This window comes from Triticum urartu, chromosome 3A, assembly GCF_056163025.1.
Source record: "Triticum urartu cultivar PI428250 chromosome 3A, HENAU_Tu73, whole genome shotgun sequence".
Taxonomy (NCBI): domain Eukaryota; kingdom Viridiplantae; phylum Streptophyta; class Magnoliopsida; order Poales; family Poaceae; genus Triticum; species Triticum urartu.
The window spans coordinates 666,880,336-666,897,258 of NC_141875.1; the positions used below are offsets into that span (position 1 = coordinate 666,880,336).

The window sequence follows — 16,923 nt, forward strand, 5'->3', positions numbered from 1 at the left end:
CCGGTTGTCAGCGCGTTCTGTCATGGCACCGCTTTTAGATGAAATTAGAGAGCTATCTCTGCAGTTTAATTCATTTGTAATTCAACATATTTGTAGATTGGCCAATGTACCGGCACACTTGTGTGTTAAGCTAGCTTGCACGTTAAGAGTGTCCAAAAGTTGGATTGACGAGACTCCAAGCTTCCTGGTCAGTACCTTTTTGGCGGATTGCAATAGGAATTAATGCATTAGTTGAATAAAGCTCTAAAATTTCCCGCAAAAAACAATCAGCAAACCGAACAGCTATACATATCCTGAAAACACTGGAATTAATCAATATGATTGCAGTTTTCGCTTTCCATGCATTAATCTCATATTATTCTTGCCATAGACCTTTTTTGAAGAGATATCTTCAATGGACCTTTGTGCGCAAGGAAACAAGACTGCGCATTCAAGTGGGAGTACACGGATAATTTCACGGAGACGCTTTGGCTGCTTCTTCTAGACAAGAAGAACAAGACAGCTGACGCGCACAGGGAGAGGGGGAAAAGAGAAGGAACACAACAACTTTCAAGGAAACGCATGCCGGCGAGAGAGAGATGATCGGACGGGCGGACGGACGTGTCGTGCGCCGCGCGAATAGCTCCACGTGCAGCATGGTGGCACTTGCTCTGGCGCTACCGGTCGATCTGAACAAAATCTTTGACCTGTCCCGAGACGTGCCACGCCTGCATACCCAGCTATTGGCGTGGCACTTGCCATGTCACACGCGCTTACAATAAGGTAAAGTATTGCGTCAATTGTTATGTCAGTTGCATTGGCCTACAATAAGGTAAAGTATTGTGTCTGATCTATTCCTTTTGTCTTGTTCGCACCAATGTTGCAGTGCATAAACCCCTTGGTAAGAAACAACTAACCAGGAATCCTAATGTGTAGTGTGCACTTAATTTTTGTAATAAAACATTATAGATCATGGTGTACTATAGGTAACAAAAGAAACAACTAATCAGGAATCCTAATGTGCAGTGTCTAGATGTGCAAATTGAATGATGTAACCTGTGCAGGGGAAGGGCTGGAAGTATGCCGACGGTAGAGCGCGATGGCGACCTATGTCCTTGAGACGGTGCGGCCACCAAGGCGAGGACGATGTGGACACTGGAGCTAGGGCAATGCGCTGATATGGGTTGAGATGACCTCGAGACAGCGACCACTGGGGCGAGGACGTCGTGGACACCAGATCAGGGCAGCTCGCCGGGACGGGGAGGTCTCGTCAAGACGGTGGCCACCAGAGCGAGGACAGCGTCGACGCCGGATCTAAGGCAGCTCGCCGGGACGGGGAGGTCTCCTCGAGACGGCGGCCACCCGGGGCGAGGGCAGTTCATGGCCTACTGGCGGCGTTGATCATGGATGTAGTGTATTTTCCTGGAGGTAGCATCGCTGGGATGTCTAGTATCCCGTGCAGGGCTGACGCGGGGGCAGTATGCCGGCAAAACATTTGCTCTGAACCGTTGGTTTGATTGATAGATGATTGATGTAACGTGGACACTTGGATGTGTTTAAGTTGGTTCGATCGAACGGAGGTGGTTATCCCGTGTGCACTATTTGGTGTGGCTGTAGGGGAATTCATATTCGTTGTTTTAATAATAGTATAGATATAGAAAAAGATCAGCTAACATATTCGTATAGTTTACATTGAAGAAAAATAACAACGAAACATGCCCGGGTGGATAAGATGGTGGGAGGAAGAAGGCAGTTGGGAGGTGGGAGACAACGTGTGAGCCGTTGGATGAAGATCCAACGACAGAAAAAAGAAGTGACTGATGCTTGATATATTTTCAGGTACCTGACGTTTAGTCGCCCCCTACAACAAGGTAAATCATCAGCGTTGATCAGTTTAGCTAGGTTTCTGTGACTGGCAAGGCCTCTTGGACTTAACTGGTCTTCTATGTCCTCGCGGCTCACGCACTTCTTCCAGACCTCACCGGGGACAAGTAGCAAGCTCGGGGCCGGTGATCTGCAGGATCTCTCCATGACCGGGTGCATGCGGAGCCTGCGCTGCAGCTTCGACGCCTAGCTCGAGCAAACGCACGAGGTGGACGTGGCTAGGTTGACACTGCTACTGCTAGTCGCCGCTGGAATCTCGACGGCGTCGGTCGACGCGATTCGTCTGGGTCTTGTGTCCCTCCCCCACTCGCCCTACCCAAACTCCCAAGCACACAGTCAGTCAACCCGTGCAAAGTCAGTCAACCCCGCTCTTCCTCCTCTTCTTCTGCGCGCGACTATATAAACGCAACCGCGCCGATGACCAAAACCCAACTCCATCGGCACGTAGATACATCAGTCAGTCGTCAATTACTCCATGCAAGCTCGTGACATGTCGCAGCGCCGCCGCAGCAGCGCCGCCGCTGCGCTGCTGGCGCTGGCGGTGCTGCTGGGGGCGTCGCCGCCCGACGCAGCGGCTCAACAAGGTCCGGCCTGGCGACCCCTCGTGGCGCGTGTCAACAAGGACGCCGCCACCTCCCTCTACACCATCGCCATCAAGGACGGAGGGGGGCCGCTCCTCCTCGACCTCGCCGGCCCGATGCTCTGGGTCGCCAACTGCCCCTGCACGCACTTGGCCATCGGGTGCGGCGGCAGCCACTGTGACGGCTTCCGCAATATGTTCACCCCGGATGCCTGTGATAGTGCAGAATGGCCGGCGCAGGGGCAGGACACGTGCATCTGCACCGCCTTGCCGTACAACCCGGTCGACGGGCGCTGCGTCGCCGCCCAAGCCACCACCATCTCGATCGCCGCCAACACCACGGACGGCAAGAACCCGCTCTCCCCGGTGACCTTCCCCGTCGTCGGGTCCTGCGCGCCGGGGGATTTCCTGGCCTCGCTCCCGGCGGGCGTGGCCGGCGTCGCCGGGCTCGCGAGGCTGCTTAACTCTCTGCCGTTGCAGGTCGCGCAGTGGTACAGCCTGAAGCAAGAGTTCGCGTTGTGCCTGCCCAGGGGCGGGGACGGCGTGGCCGTCTTCGGCGGCGGCCCGTTCCAGCTCCTGGCCGCGCCGACCGTGGAGCTCGCCGACAGCCTCCGCAAGAAGCCTCTCCCGTTCCTCTTCAACCCCAAAAACCGCGCCTACTACTTCACCATCACCGGCATCGCCGTGAACCAGCAGCGCGTGCCCACGCCGCCCGGCGCCTTCGACTTGGAAAGGAGAGGCCAAGGCGGCGCCGCCTTCAGCACCATCACGCCCTACACCGCGCTCCGCTGGGACGTCTACTGGCCGCTCCGCAACGCGTTCGACGCGGCCACCAGCGGCATCGCGCGCGCGGACAAGGTGGCGCCGTTCGACATGTGCTACCAGGAGTCGGAGCTCACCATGACCAGCGTGGGCTATGCCGTGGCCAGCATCGACCTGATGCTGGACGGAGGCCAGAACTGGACGCTGCCCGGCGCCAGCTCGCTCGTGCAGGTAAACGACCAGACGGTGTGCTTCGCGTTCGTTCAGACGGATTCGTCGGTGCCGGCACATGCTGAGTCGCCGGCGGTGATCCTCGGGGGGCACCAGTTGGAGGACAACCTGCTGATGTTCGATCTGGACAAGGACACGTTCGCGTTCAGTGGGCTGCTCCTCGGCATCGGCACTACCTGCAGCAACTTCGACTTTAGCACGGGGAGTTCTTAGAAGAAGAGTGCCACTGATCTTGCGAGTCGAGCTAGCGCCGGAGTGCCCCCGCCATCATGTCCGTCTTTACTCGAGTACGGTTTCGTTTCAATATTAGCATACTAGTGTTGTGTTAGTAACGAGAATAAAGTAATAGATCGTCAAGGATTTGAGATTTTAAATGGATACACATTGTGCTTTCTGAATTTTGATGCCTAATTCTCACGCGCTGCCCAAAATGGGTTTATAAATTCATGTGAATATTGCACAAGTTCAAATTGCACACCTTTGTCCACTTGAGAAAAAATAGCTTGTCAGACGGCCAACATTCAAGCCCGATCTGAGATTTTGGCGGCCCCGGACGAAATTACAACATGGGGCCTAACAAGGATGGGCCCATGTTCATGGGAGTGGGTGCCTAGGACCCCACCCAATATATGAAATTCACTTATTCTACATAATTTCTTTGTATTCATGAAAAAAAAATCAAAACTAGATGAAATTTTGCAAAAGGTGCCCCCACTCCTGTAGTTTGCACCCACTTAAAATAGTTTCAAGGTCCGCCCCTGGGCCTTAACATTTCTAGAAGCACAGTCACTAATGATGGTAGTATTGGTATTAATTAGAGAATTGGAGACACACCTTAGCACCATGGCCTATGTTAGCAATGCGGTCTCCTCGCATCGACTTAGGCCTTCTACAATGATAGGTGGTTAGGGGAGGTGCTTAGAGAAATAAACTAGGTTTTTCTTAAGCACCAGTGCCTCTCATGTAAAAGTAAGCACTGGTGCTTCAAAAAAATTCGTTTTATCTTTCTAAGCACCTATCATTGTACAGGGCCTTAATTAACCTCCCGAGACGGCCGCAAGGTGCCAGCGATGGGCGTCTCTAACCAAGGCTAAAAAAAATTCTGCATATGAAAATACATCATGCCGAACTAAAATAATTTTGCTTGTGTAGCTGCAAAATTTTATATGTAAAATTTAAAACATAGAATCTTATATAAACAAATTGTAATCATGAAGACACAGTAGATGATTTTACTATTAACAAATATCTTTTTTCTAAAAATTGAAGTAATGTGTTGTCGACTACCGTGCTGGCAAAAATGAGTTTGCTGTTAATTTTGGGCACAAGATAACTCTATAAATTCTAGTAGCGGATGCATGTGCCAGTATCATGTCACTGGTAAAAAAAGGGCCTGTTGTCCCGGTTTGTAAGGGCCTTTTGTCCCGGTTCCTGAACTGGGACTAAAGGGTCGGTACTAATGCCCTGTCCCTTTAGTCCCGGTTCAATCCAGAACCGGGACTGATGGGCCTCCACGTGGCCTGTGCGCGGAGCCCAGGTAGGAGACCCTTCAATAGGCATCCACGCGTCAGCATTTCTATGGCTGGGGTTTTTGTTTTTTTTAAAAGGAGGGGGGTTGGGGGGTTTGGGGAGGTTAATTTAGGTGTTTCATATATTGTGTTAGCTAGCTATAATTAATAGAGAGAAGTGTCCTCTCTTATGTCCGTGCTTGGTCGACGCTACATACTATACATACGTATAGAGAGGACTAGACACGCTAGCTAGCTAGTAAGCAAACGAAGGAAACAGAAGATCGTCATGAACATATATGCATATAGAGAGAAGTGATATCGACCACCTCTCCTTCTCCGAGAGATTGGTCGAACAAGTTCTCGTATATCTACCGACACTACCGGCTACATATATACAATAATTATCTCTTACAAATATAATCATACGGACTCATGGTCCACATAGTATTCTCTGTCTTCAGCGATCACGTGGTCAAGAAAGAATGCCGCCAATTCCTCTTGAATTGCTTGCATGCGAGCTGGTGCTAGGAGTTCATCCCGCTTCCGAAACATCTAATTTGAAGAAGGGGGTCAATACATATATATATGAATGAATGAAACTCAACACAAATGATGGTAATAAAATAAAATTGTGAATGTTGTTATTTACGTACTTCATATTGTTCGTCAGTGTAGCCCCGCTCACAGGTCGTGTGGCGGATGGACTTGCAAACGTAGTATCCACAGAAATCATTCCCTTATTCCTGCCACAACCACTTTATAAGAAATAGAGGTCAATCAAACTGATAAGCAAGAATGCCAAATCAATAGGAGATGCGTGGAACATGCTACTATAGTACTTACTTTCGGGTGTCTAAATTGCAGCTTCTTCGGGAGTCCTGAAGCTTTTTTGGAGAATTTTTTCCAAACCCTGCCAGACAAAGAAAACAATTACTTGATATATCAGGAAATGAACAAAGTTGCTGATATGGTGGATAATGATCGATTTAACTTACTTCTCGAGCATTTGAGTCATGTCCGCATGGTCCTGGGGATCTTTTCGTCTTGAGTCTAAGACAGTTACTAGTCCCTGCTCAAGCTTAATCTCTAGGAGAATATAGTGGTAACTACACACACATGCATAACTCATCAATTACATTACTATAACCTTGACTAATATATAAGGGAAACCGAATACACACAAGATAGTAACACTCACTTGAAGTTGTAAGGAAAAAGTATTATATCTTTGTTTTCATTTATTACCAACGATCGTAGCAAGTTGGCCTCGGTATCTGCGGCATGAAATTTAACCTGAGTTGCATCTATGAGATATGTGTTAATGAACCCAATATCACCGACTTGTCTTTTCTTCAATTCGGCGATCTTCAATCTGCATAATATAGTGAGGATGATTATAAATACATGCAATGAAAGAGCTGAGCTATATAGAGACTTAATGACAGAAGTAGTACTACTTACAGACAGTAGCAAGTGACCGTTGTTTTATCGAGGGCCAATTGATTGAAAAACTGAAAGAACTCCTCAAATGGAACAGGCAACAGTTCAATTCCAACAAGGTCGTGCTCCTTTTTAACTTTCACATACAAAGTACTCCTCCCCCCAGAGTCTCTGCAGATTTTCAAGTACCAATCATGCAATCTTCGCATCATCATTGATAGAGATCTTTCATCGTTGATGAGAGGCTTCCCGTACTCGTAGCTTTGTATCTGCACCTCCTGGGGTTCATAATGTACATCGTCGGGCAGGTAATCGCCAAGATTGCTATAACCGGGCACCATCCTTGGATCATTAGCGATGTTGTCGCTAGGCACCTTGAGCGGGGGGCACGATTGCTTCGCTTGTTCGCCGAGCTGGGAAATTTGTTTCCCAGCTCATCGTTCTTTCAGCCTTTGATCACTGACAGTACTTCCCGACCGCTCCGCTTCGGCAAATTCCTTTCCAATAATGCGCTCATAGTTTCCTTTCGGCGGAGACTTGGGTGGTTTTGTCAGGGCAGCCAGAGTGCGCTTCGCTTTCACCGGATCTACCTTCTCCTCCGGAGGTGGATGTTTCTTTGCTTTCACCCCTTCAAAGAAGTTCCTCACTTCTTCTCGCGCGATCTCGGCGTTCTCCTCCGAGGTCCTCTCGTATGGTAACTTCTCTGGAGTCTTTAGAGAAGGACCGAATATGTATGTCCTCCCGCCTCTGGCTGTACTGCTAGACGCCGGCAAAGCAGACGGAGCGGTTGTCTTCTTTACTTGCTTACGAGGCGGAGGAGAAGGACTATGACGCGCCGGAGTAGTCGGAGCGGCGGCAGGTCTCTTCCGCCCTTGCTGACAAGGCAGAGAAGGAGGAGGCTGGCTGCTCGGGCGCGTCGGCGCAGGCGGAGAAGGAGGCGGAGTGCCGCCACACGCCGGAGAAGGAGCCGGTCGAGTGCCCTGATCGTCACTCGCTGGAGGAGGAGGCGGTGGAGGAGGCGGGGTGCCCTGACTCGCCGGAGGAGGAGGCGGTGGAGGAGGCGGAGTGCCCTGACTTGCCGGAGGAGGAGGAGGCGGAGGCGTCCAGTTCGGAAGGTTGATGAGCTCCTTCCGCCATAGGCATGGAGTCTTCAGAGCAGACCCCAGCCTAGTCTCCCCTTCACCGGTAGGGTGGTCAAGCTGGAGGTCCTCAAATCCCTTCGTTATTTCATCCACCATCACCCTAGCATATCCTTCTGGAATCGGCCGGCAGTGAAAAGTTGCGCCGGGTTCAGTAGGATAAACAGAGCCAACAGCCGCCTTGACCTTCAAATTCATCCATTGCGTCATAAGGTGGCAATTTTGAGACTCCGTGATAGCATCCACGGGATAGCTGGCAAGAGCCGTCAAGGCATGCTCCGGCTGAAGCAGCTCGGTGGAAGCCATGCTGCTTCTCCGCTGAGATGGCGGGGTAGCTTCGGGGGAAGCTTCGGCAGTACGTTTGCTACGATTTGCTTCTCGTTCCTCTATCTCTTGTACCCTTACTTGCAGCGCTTGCATTTGGGTCTACTGCAATTTTTTACTCCTCTCCTGGGATTTGTAACAGTCTGCGTCCGGAAACCCAACCTTCCACTGAATGGAGCCTGGCGTGCCTTGTGTCCGTCCAGGGTGCTCAGGATTCCCGAGGGCCATTGTGAGCTCGTCGTTCTCTCTATCTGGAAAGAACGTCCCTTGCTACGCTGCTTCGATATACTGCTGAAGCTTCCTGACTGGTATGTCCATTTGATCGTTCGTCCAAATGCACTTCCCTGTTGCAGGGTCCAAGCTTCCGCTAGCCCTGAAGAACCAACTCCGGCAACGGTCTGGCCAGTTAATTGTCTCTGGTTCGATCCCTTTATCAACCAGATCATTCTCAGTCTTGGCCCACTTAGGCCGGGCTACGAGGTAGCCACCTGACCCCGTGCGATGGTGATGCTTCTTCTTCGCAGCATTTTGCTTATTTGTCGCCAACATCTTCTTACTCTTTTCCGATGTCTTGTGGGCCACAAATGCGAGCCAGTGATCTCCGATCTTCTCATATCTGCCCTTGAATTCTGGTGTCTCTTTATTTTCGACAAACTTATTCAGCTCTTTCTTCCACCTCCTGAATAGTTCTGCCATCCTCTCAAGAGCAAAAGACTTGATTAATTGCTCTTTAACTGGCTTCTCTGGATCATCCTCTGGCGGTAGGGTGAAATTTGACTTCAACTCAGTCCAAAGATCATTTTTCTGCATATCATTGACATAAGACACTTCAGGGTCTTTTGTAGCCGGCTTTAACCATTGCTGGATGCTGATCGGGATCTTGTCCCTAACCAAAACCCCGCATTGAGCAACAAATGCGCTCTTTGTCCGGAGGGGTTCATTCGGTTGGCCGTCAGGCGCGATTGCTATGATCTCAAACTTTTCATCCGAGCTCAACTTTTTCTTCGGGCCTCGTCTCTTTATCGAAGTTGTGCTCGATCCGGAGGGCTAGAAAAAAGAACAAAGACCTAATTAATATGTGTACATACCAAAACAATGAATGCATCAATTAGCTAGTCAGCAGAAGCTTAACTAATATATATACTTGGCCGGACTCGGTTCGGTCACCGGAGACGTCATCACGGTCTCCTTCTTGCACCGGCATTGGGTCACCGGAGCCGTCCTCACGGTCTCCTTCTTGCACCGGCATTAGGTCACCGGAGCCATCATAATCATAGCCAGCTGCTTCCAGACCATCGGTGTCGTTGAGAAACAACGAGACGACGGCATCACTTCCTCGTGCGATTATGTCCCCCAACAACTCTTCTTGTACTTCGTCTCGGGCGGTGTCCATAGTTTCTACAAATAATGACAACATGGCAATTATTATTCAAACATGACAGATGGATATATTAGTGGCAAACATAGAACTAATATTAATTAGTGGCCTCGACGCTGCTTCTCTAGGGTTTGGGGTGGCCTCGACGCTGCTTCTCTAGGGTTTGGGGTGGCCTCGACAACGCTTCAAGGATAAAAAAGAAGAGGAACAAGAAAAAAAAGAGGAGAAGAAAGAATGGAGGAGTTGAGTAAGAACTCCTCTATTCTTTCTTCTCCTCTTTTTTTCTTCTTCTTCCTCTTTTTTTTATCAGGAACGAGGGTCGTCGAGGGTCACCGAGCGGTAGAGGAAACCCTAAATAGCAAGTAACGTGGGTGTGAGATACATGTGGCCGTCCGTGTCGGGAACTACATCCACGTCCCACAAGTGACGTGGGCGTCGAAGCCCGCGCCACTTGTGGGACGTGGATGTAGTGTCCGACACCGACGGTACATGTATCTCACACCGACGATACTTTCTATTTAGGGTTTCTCCTCTACCGCTCGGCGACCCTCGACGACCCTCGTTCCCGATAAAATAAAGAGGAAGAAGAAGAAAAAAAGAGGAGAAGAACTCCTCTATTCTTTCTTCTCCTCTTTTTTTTCTTCTTCCTCTTCTTTTTTTATCCTCTTCTTCCTCTCATGTTCGACGACCCTCGACCCCTCGGCGACCCTAGACCCCCTCTCGACCCCCTCATGTCGAAGTTATCGGGTAGGGGGTATATCGACAACGACATACCCGATACATACATACATATCACATGCATCCATACATATATGAACAAAATTAATATCTACTAATTAACAACCTAAATAAAAAAACTAATACATATAGGAAGAAGAAGAAAAAAGAAGAGAAGAAAGAATAGAGGAGAAGACTTCCTCTTCTTCCTCTCCTCTTCTTCTCCCTCTTCTTCCCCTTCTTCCTCGTCTCTCTCATGAATGTCCGACGTTCTCGACCCCCCACCCTACGTGTCAAAGAAAAAAAAGAAGAAAAAAAGAGGAGAAGAAGAAAGGAATAGAGGAGAAAAGAGAAAATAGAATATATATTCTATTTTTCTCTTCTTCTCCTCTATTCCTTTCTTCTTCTCCTCTTCTTTTTCTTCTTTTTTCTTCTTCTTATTTATTTCTCCTCGTCTTCCTATCCCCTCTCGGCGACCCTAGACCCCCTCTCGACCCTCGACCCCTAGGCGACCGTCGACCCCTCTTTTTTTTTTCTTCCTCTTCTTTTTTATCCTCTTCTTTCTCTACCGCTCGGCGACCCTCGACGACCCTCGTTCCCGATAAAAAAAAAGAGGAAGAAGAAGAAAAAAAGAGGAGAAGAAAGAATAGAGGAGCTCTCCTCTATTCTTTCTTCTCCTCTTTTTTTTTCTTCTTCCTCTTCTTTTTTATCCTCTTCTTCCTCTCATGTTCGACGACCCTCGACCCCGATAACATTTTTTTCCCCGATAACATTTTTTTCTCTGAGAGAGTTAGTGTTCCCGAGTGAACCAGATGAAGGAAATATGCCCTAGAGGCAATAATAAAGTTATTATTTATTTCCTTATAATCATGATAAATGTTTATTATTCATGCTAGAATTGTATTAACCGGAAACATAATACATGTGTGAATACATAGACAAACAAAGTGTCACTAGTATGCCTCTACTTGACTAGCTTGTTAATCAAAGATGGTTATGTTTCCTAACCATGAACAATGAGTTGTTATTTGATTAACGAGGTCACATCATTAGTTGAATGATCTGATTGACATGACCCATTCCATTAGCTTAGCACCCGATCGTTTAGTATGTTGCTATTGCTTTCTTCATGACTTATACATGTTCCTATGACTATGAGATTATGCAACTCCCGTTTGCCAGAGGAACACTTTGGGTGCTACCAAACGTCACAACGTAACTGGGTGATTATAAAGGAGCATACAGGTGTCTCCAAAGGTAGATGTTGGGTTGGCGTATTTCGAGATTAGGATTTGTCACTCCGATTGTCGGAGAGGTATCTCTGGGCCCTCTCGGTAATACACATCACATAAGCCTTGCAAGCATTACAACTAATATGTTAGTTGTGAGATGATGTATTACCGAACAAGTAAAGAGACTTGCCGGTAACGAGATTGAACTAGGTATTGGATACCGACGATCGAATCTCGGGCAAGTAACATACCGATGACAAAGGGAACAACGTATGTTGTTATGCGGTTTGACCGATAAAGACCTTCGTAGAATATGTAGGAGCCAATATGGGAATCCAGGTCCCGCTATTGGTTATTGACCAGAGATGTATCTCGGTCATGTCTACATTGTTCTCGAACCCGTAGGGTCCGCACGCTTAAGGTTACGATGACAGTTACATTATGAGTTTATGCATTTTGATGTACCAAAGGTTGTTTGGAGTCCCGGATGTGATCACGGACATGACGAGGAGTCTCGAAATGGTCGAGACGTAAAGATTGATATATTGGAAGCCTATATTTGGACATCGGAAGTGTTCCGGGTGAAATCGGGATTTTACCGGGTTACCGGGAGGTTACCAGAACCCCCCCGGGAGCCATATGGGCCTTCATGGGCCTTAGTGGAAAGGTGAAAGGGCTGCCCATAAGGGCTGCACGCCTCCCCCCTTCCCCTAGTCCTATTAGGACTAGGAGAGGTGGCCGGCCAGCCCTCTCCCTCTTTCCCCCTCGGGGAATGCTAGTTGGAATAGGATTGGAGGGGAGTCCTACTCCCCAAAGGAGTAGGACTCCTCCCGCGCCTCTCTCCCTGGCCGGCGCCCCTCTCCCCCCTTGGCTCCTTTATATACTGAGGTAGAGGCACCCTAGAACACACACATTGATACACGTGATCTATTCCTTAGCCGTGTGCGGTGCCCCCTGCCACCATATACCTCGATAATACTGTAGCGGAGTTTTAGGCGAAGCCCTGCTGCTGTAGTTCATCAAGATCGTCACCATGCCGTCGTGCTGACGAAACTCTGCCCCGACACTTTGCTGGATCGGAGTCCGAGGATCGTCATCGAGCTGAACGTGTGCTCGAACTCGGAGGTGCCGTAGTTTCGGTGCTTGATCGGTTGGATCGTGAAGACGTAGGACTACCTCCTCTACGTCGTGTCATCGCTTCCGCAGTCGGTCTGCGTTGGGTACGTAGACAACACTCTCCCCCTCGTTGCTATGCATCACATGATCTTGCGTGAGCGTAGGAAATTTTTTGAAATTACTACGAAACCCAACAGTGGTATCCGAGCCTAGGTTATTTATGTTGATGTTATATGCACGAGTAGAACACAAGTGAGTTGTGGACGATACAAGTCATACTGCCTACCAGCATGTCATACTTTGGTTCGGCGGTATTGTTGGATGAGACGACCCGGACCAACCTTACGCGTACGCTTACGCGAGACCGGTTCCCTCGACGTGCTTTGCACATAGATGGCTTGCGGGCGACTGTCTCTCCAACTTTAGTTGAACCAAGTATGGCTACGCCCGGTCCTTGAGAAGGTTAAAACGGAGTCCATTTGACAAACTATCGTTGTGGTTTTGATGCGTAGGTGAGATTGGTTCTTACTTAAGCCCGTAGCAGCCACGTAAAACTTGCAACAACAAAGTAGAGGACGTCTAACTTGTTTTTGCAGGGCATGTTGTGATGTGATATGGTCAAGGCATGATGCTGAATTTTATTGTATGAGATGATCATGTTTTGTAACCGAGTTATCGGCAACTGGCAGGAGCCATATGGTTGTCGCTTTATTGTATGCAATGCAATTGCGATGTAATGCTTTACTTTATTACTAAACGGTAGTGATAGTCGTGGAAGCATAAGATTGGCGAGACGACAACGATGCTACGATGGAGATCAAGGTGTTGCGCCGGTGACGATGGTGATCATGACGGTGCTTATGAGATGGAGATCACAAGCACAAGATGATGATGGCCATATCATATCACTTATATTGATTGCATGTGATGTTTATCTTTTATGCATCTTATCTTGCTTTGATTGACGGTAGCATTATAAGATGATCTCTCACTAAATTATCAAGAAGTGTTCTCCCTGAGTATGCACCGTTGCCAAAGTTCGTCGTGCCCAGACACCACGTGATGATCGGGTGTGATAAGCTCTACGTCCATCTACAACGGGTGCAAGCCAGTTTTGCACACGCAGAATACTCAAGTTAAACTTGACGAGCCTAGCATATGCAGATATGGCCTCGGAACACGGAGACCGAAAGGTCGAGCGTGAATCATATAGTAGATATGATCAACATAAACGATGTTCACCATTGAAAGCTACTCCATCTCACGTGATGATCGGTTATGGTTTAGTTGATTTGGATCACGTAATCACTTAGAAGATTAGAGGGATGTCTATCTAAGTGGGAGTTCTTAAGTAATATGATTAATTGAACTTAAATTTATCATGAACTTAGTACCTGATAGTATCTTGCTTGTTTATGTTAATTGTAGATAGATGGCTCGTGCTGTTGTTCCGTTGAATTTTAATGCGTTCCTTGAGAAAGCAAAGTTGAAAGATGATGGTAGCAATTACACGGACTGGGTCCGTAACTTGAGGATTATCCTCATTGCTGCACAGAAGAATTACGTCCTGGAAGCACCGCTGGGTGCCAGGCCTGCTGCTGGAGCAACACCAGATGTTATGAACGTCTGGCAGAGCAAAGCTGATGACTACTCGATAGTTCAGTGTGCCATGCTTTACGGCTTAGAATCGGGACTTCAACGACATTTTGAACGTCATGGAGCATATGAGATGTTCCAGGAGTTGAAGTTAATATTTCAAGCAAATGCCCGAATTGAGAGATATGAAGTCTCCAATAAGTTCTATAGCTGCAAGATGGAGGAAAACAGTTCTGTTAGTGAGCATATACTCAAAATGTCTGGGTATAATAATCACTTGATTCAATTGGGAGTTAATCTTCCGGATGATTGCGTCATTGACAGAATTCTCCAATCACTGCCACCAAGCTACAAGAGCTTCGTGATGAACTATAATATGCAAGGGATGAACAAGACTATTCCCGAGCTCTTCGCAATGCTGAAAGCTGCGGAGGTAGAAATCAAAAAGGAGCATCAAGTGTTGATGGTTAACAAAACCACTAGTTTCAAGAAAAAGGGCAAAGGGAAGAAGAAGGGCAACTTCAAGAAGAACAGCAAACAAGTTGCTGCTCAGGAGATGAAACCCAAGTCTGGACCTAAGCCTGAAACTGAGTGCTTCTACTGCAAGCAGACTGGTCACTGGAAGCGGAACTGCCCCAAGTATTTGGCGGATAAGAAGGATGGCAAGGTGAACAAAGGTATATGTGATATACATGTTATTGATGTGTACCTTACTAGAGCTCGCAGTAGCACCTAGGTATTTGATACTGGTTCTGTTGCTAATATTTGCAACTCGAAACAGGGACTACGGAATAAGCGGGCACTGGCAAAGGACGAGGTGACGATGCGCGTGGGAAACGGTTCCAAAGTCGATGTGATCGCGGTCGGCACGCTACCTCTACATCTACCTTCGGGATTAATATTAGACCTAAATAATTGTTATTTGGTGCCAGCGTTGAGCATGAACATTATATCTGGATCTTGTTTAATGCGAGACAGTTATTCATTTAAATCAGAGAATAATGGTTGTTCTATTTATATGAATAAAATCTTTTATGGTCATGCATCCTTGAAGAGTGGTCTAGTCTTATTAAATCTCGATAGTAGTAATACACATATTCATAATGTTGAAGCCAAAAGATGCAGAGTTGATAATGAAAGTGCAACTTTTTTGTGGCACTGTCGTTTAGTTCATATCGGTATAAAGCGCATGAAGAAACTCCATACTGATGGACTTTTGGAACCACTTGATTATGAATCACTTGGTACTTGCGAACCGTGCCTCATGGGCAAGATGACTAAAACACCGTTCTCCGGTACTATGGAGAGAGCAACGGATTTGTTGGAAATCATACATACCGATGTATGTGGTCCGATGAATATTGAGGCTCGTGGCGGATATCGTTATTTTCTCACCTTCACAGATGATTTAAGCAGATATGGGTATATCTACTTAATGAAACATAAGTCTGAAACATTTGAAAAGTTCAAAGAATTTCAGAGTGAAGTTGAAAATCATCGTAACAAGAAAATAAAGTTTCTACGATCTGATCGTGGAGGAGAATATTTGAGTTACGAGTTTGGTGTACATTTGAAAAATTGTGGAATAGTTTCGCAACTCACGCCACCTGGAACACCACAGCGTAATGGTGTGTCCGAACGTCGTAATCGTACTTTACTGGATATGGTGCGATCTATGATGTCTCTTACTGATTTACCGCTATCGTTTTGGGGTTATGCTTTAGAGACGGCCGCATTCACGTTAAATAGGGCACCATCAAAATCCGTTGAGACGACGCCTTATGAACTGTGGTTTGGCAAGAAACCAAAGTTGTCGTTTCTTAAAGTTTGGGGCTGCGATGCTTATGTGAAAAAGCTTCAACCTGATAAGATCGAACCTAAATCGGAGAAATGTGTCTTCATAGGATACCCAAAGGAGACTGTTGGGTACACCTTCTATCACAGATCCGAAGGTAAGACATTCGTTGCCAAGAATGGATCCTTTCTAGAGAAGGAGTTTCTCTCGAAAGAAGTGAGTGGGAGGAAAGTAGAACTTGACGAGGTAACTGTACCTGCTCCCTTACTGGAAAGTAGTTCATCACAGAAAACTGTTTCAGTGACACCTACACCAGTTAGTGAGGAAGCCAATGATAATGATCATGAAACTTTAGATCAAGATACTACTGAACCTCGTAGATCAACCAGAGTAAGATCCACACCAGAGTGGTACGGTAATCCTATTCTGGAAGTCATGATACTAGATCATGATGAACCTACGAACTATGAAGAAGCGAAGGTGAGCCCAGATTCCGCAAAGTGGATTGAAGCCATGAAATCTGAGATGGGATCCATGTATGAGAACAAAGTATGGACTTTGGTTGACTTGCCCGATGATCGGCAAGCAATTGAAAATAAATGGATCTTTAAGAAGAAGACTGACGCTGATGGTAATGTTACTGTCTACAAAGCTCGACTTGTCGCAAAAGGTTTTCGGCAAGTTCAAGGGATTGACTACGATGAGACCTTCTCACCCGTAGCGATGCTTAAGTCCGTCCGCATCATGTTAGCGATTGCCGCATTTTATGATTATGAAATTTGGCAGATGGATGTCAAAACTGCATTCCTGAATGGATTTCTGGAAGAAGAGTTGTATATGATGCAACCGGAAGGTTTTGTCAATCCAAAGGGAGCTAACAAAGTGTGCAAGCTCCAGCGATCCATTTATGGACTGGTGCAAGCCTCTCGGAGTTGGAATAAACGTTTTGATAGTGTGATCAAAGCATTTGGTTTTATACAGACTTTCGGAGAAGCCTGTATTTACAAGAAAGTGAGTGGGAGCTCTGTAGAATTTCTGATATTATATGTGGATGACATATTTCTAATTGGAAATGATATAGAATTTCTGGATAGCATAAAGGGATACTTGAATAAAAGTTTTTCAATGAAAGACCTCGGTGAAGCTGCTTACATATTAGGCATTAAGATCTATAGAGATAGATCAAGACGCTTAATTGGACTTTCACAAAGCACATACCTTGACAAAATTTTGAAGAAG

General features: G+C 47.1%; 1 pseudogene; it reads left to right on the top strand.

Moving 5' to 3' along the window:
• Positions 1 to 2,326: 2,326 nt before the first annotated feature.
• LOC147981265 (chitinase CLP pseudogene) lies at positions 2,327 to 3,650 on the top strand (annotated as a pseudogene).
• The last annotated feature ends 13,273 nt before the right edge of the window (positions 3,651 to 16,923 follow it).